Source organism: Chinchilla lanigera, unplaced genomic scaffold (genome assembly GCF_000276665.1).
Source record: "Chinchilla lanigera isolate Chin_1 unplaced genomic scaffold, ChiLan1.0 scaffold00036, whole genome shotgun sequence".
NCBI lineage: Eukaryota > Metazoa > Chordata > Mammalia > Rodentia > Chinchillidae > Chinchilla > Chinchilla lanigera.
In genome coordinates, this window is record NW_004955437.1 from 17,267,224 (window position 1) to 17,270,795 (window position 3,572).

Here is a 3,572-nt window from a genome sequence, read left to right on the forward strand (position 1 = left end):
TTCTTTCTTTCTTTCTTTCTTTCTTTCTTTCTTTCTTTCTTCCTCTCTGCTTTCTTTTGGTGATGAGTGCCCAGGCTGTCCTCAAACACCCAAGCTCAAGAATCCTCCTGGCTCAGCCTCACAAAGAGCTAAGACTAAGCCTGCACCACCACACCTAGCTCCCTTTTTCCCTTTCAGGGTCCAGCTGAGGACTCCTTTTGCAGGTGAAGCCCAGCCACAGCCTGGGTGCACATGCTCCCACCCATGCCTGTAGCGCCCCTCCAGCCGGAAGAAGGCGGAGTAGCCCAGTCCTCCAGCAGCTGGCACCAGCACGCAGACAAAGAACTCATGCTGCTGCGCCTGGTGATCCAGGCTGTAAAACTGCAGGCCAGGTTGTTAAACTGATACCCAGGTAGGAGGCAGAGAGGGCCAAGGCTGCCCTGCATCTGGGCTTTGGCAGGCAGAGCAGCCTCCCCATCTGCAGGCGCCTCGGTGTGGCCTCTCCCTCCAGGAGGTGAGGCCAGTAGAATTTATGGGGCCATAATTGTTGAAAGGAGCGGTCCTGTGGGCCATTCATGCTGGCCAAAAATGTTTCTTTATTGAGCATTCTTGGTGCTCTCAGCCTCGTGCTATGTGGCTGGGGTTGTGTGTGTGTGTGTGTGTGTGTGTGTGTGTATGTGTGTGTGTGTGTGTGTATGTGTGCGTGCGTGTGTATATGTGTGTGTATGTGTGCGTGCGTACGCACAGGTGTGTGTTGAGGTGGGAGTCACAAAAGACCAAGACCTGGTTCTCCTTCTGACACCACTGAAGCAACAAGAGAAAGCAGAATGTACTAAATTCCAAGTAAGTAATAGAAACAGAAAATGCTAAAGAATTTCAAAGGAAGGACTTCTCACAATGGTGTTGACTTAGGAAGGTTTTTTATTTTTATTTTTATTTTTGATCTTCTGAGACAGGATCTCTCTATGAGGTTTAGGTTGGCCTTAAACTTACTGTGTGGCCCAGGCTGGTCTCAAATTTGTGGAAAACTTCCTGCCTCGGCCTCTGGGATTACAGCAATGTGCCACAGCAACTGGCTTCAGAAGGTTTTGAAGGCTGAACCATTAGAATTATAGCAGACTTCTTAACACAAACCTTAAAGGCCAGAAGAGCTTGGAGCAAAGTGTTTCAAGCCCTAAAAGATAACAACTTCCAAGCCAGGCATGGTGGCATACACCTGTAATCTCAGCATTTGGGAGGCTGAGGCAGGAGGAACTGTTGCAAGTTCAAGACCAGCCTGGGCTACAGAGTGAGCTCAAGGCCAGGCTGAACTGTATAGCAAGACCCTGTCTCAAAGAGACAAAAAAAAAAGAAAAGAAAAAAAGATAACAACTTCCAACCCAGACTTATATATCCTGCAATACTTTCTCTTGAAATTGATGGAGAAATAAGGTATTTCCATGATGAAAAGCACACCAAGAAATTCATGGCCACCAAACAGCACTGCAGAAATTCTCAAGGATATCCTAGAAGGAGACTATGAATCAACAATGCCAAAAGGTCTACTAGAATGAATAGACTCGGCAGGAGGAGCAGTTAAGCAGAAAAGAGAAAAAGAACAAGAAAATAAAAATAAAAAAGAGAGGAAATGAGCAACAGAAGAATAATGCAATGACAGGAATGTGACAGTGCCTCTCAGTAATAATTCTTAATGTGAACGGTTTCAATTCCCCAATCAAAAGACATATCGGCAGGATGGATCAAGAAACAAAGCCCAGTGACATGCAGTATACAAGAAACACATTTAATCCAAAAAGCAATACACAAATTAAAAATCAAAGGGTGGAAAGCAACATTTCATGCAGCAGAACCCAGAAAAAAGCAGGAGTGGCTGTCCGAATTTCAGACAAAGTGGATTCCAAGCCAAAACTGATCAGAAGAGGCAAAGAAGGGCACAACATATTGGTCAAAAGCACATTCAACAAGAAGCAATCACAGTTAGAAACATATATGCACCACACACCAACGCACCCAGCTTCATAAAAGAAACATTACTGGACATAAGAGATTAGATAAACACCAACACAGTTATAGTGGGTGATCACAATACCCCACTGTCACAATGGACAGATCAGCTACACAAAACAATCAACAAAGAAATATCAGAGTTCAGCCAAACTTTTTTTTTTTTTTTTTTTTTTGGTCTTTTTCAGACAAAGTTTTACCATGCAGTTCAGGCTGACCTTGAGCTCACTTTGTAACCCAGGTTGGTCTCGAACTCACAATGATCCTCCTGCCTCAGCCTCCTGAGTGCTGGGATTACAGGCATGCACTGCCATGCCTGATTTAAACCAAACTTTTGAACAAATGGATGTATTTGTTTGGGGGTTTTTTTTGCCTTTTTTTTTGAGACAGGGTCTCTCTCTGCAGTTCAGGCAGGCCTTGAACTCACTTTGTAGACCGGGCTAATCTCAAACTTGAACCGATCCTCTTGCCTCAGCCTCCTGGGTGCTGGGATTACAGGCATGTGCCACCACGCCTGGCTGAACAAATGCATTTAATAGATATCTCCAGAGAGTTTGATTTATGAAATGGAAACTGAAAATGTTCCCTCTTTTTTTTTTTTTTTTTGTCTTTTGAGACAGGGTCTCGATATGCAGTTCAGGCTGGCCTTGAACTCACTTCGGAGCCCAGGCTGGTCTTGAACTTGCAATGATCCTCTGGCCTCAGTTTCCCGAGTGCTGGGATTACAGGTGTGTGCTACCATGCCCGGCTCCCTCTAAAATGAAGAACAAGAGGAGGATATCTGCTATCAACACTACTGATCTCAAAACATTAGTCAGGGCAACAGAGTGGGTGGCTTAGTTGTAAGCCAATCGTATACATTTTTGTTTTGTTTTTTATTTTTTCTGAGACAGGGTCTTCCTATGCAGTGCAGGCTGGCCTAAGACTCACTTGTGTAGCCCAGGCTGGCCTGGAACCACGGTGATCCTCCTGTCTCAGCCTTCTAAGTGCTGGAATTACAGGCATGCGCCACCACATCTAGTTTAAATTCTTATACATTTGTACATTTTGTGTTATATCTATTTCTGTAGTAAACACTGATACAGGCCTAAAGACACACACTGGAGGAAGGGTTGCCTCTTTAGGAAATGGTGCAGGGAAATGCGGCTTTCCACATGCAGATGAGTGAACTTAGACCCGAATCTCTCACCATGTACCAAACTACAATCTCAGTGGATCAGAGGTCTGAACATTAAACAGAAACACTCAATCTGCTGGGAGATAAAACTCTTCCGACTCATATCGCAAGAAAAGACTTTCTGAACAGAACCCCAATCACACGAGACAGAACCCAGGAATCAACAAGTGGGGCCGTGCCAAATTAAAAGCTTCTGAACAGCAAAGGAAACAACCAAGAGTGAGGAATGGGAGGAAGTTTTGTCAGCTATTCCTGGGGCAGAGGACTAATATCTGGAACATATAAAGAACTCAAAGAAATTAGAGCCCCCAAATAAAAGAAGCAATCAGAAAACAGGCAACTGAAAGGAACAGACACGTCTCAGAAGAAGAAGTACAAATGGCCAATAAGTACATGAAAAATGTCAACCTCT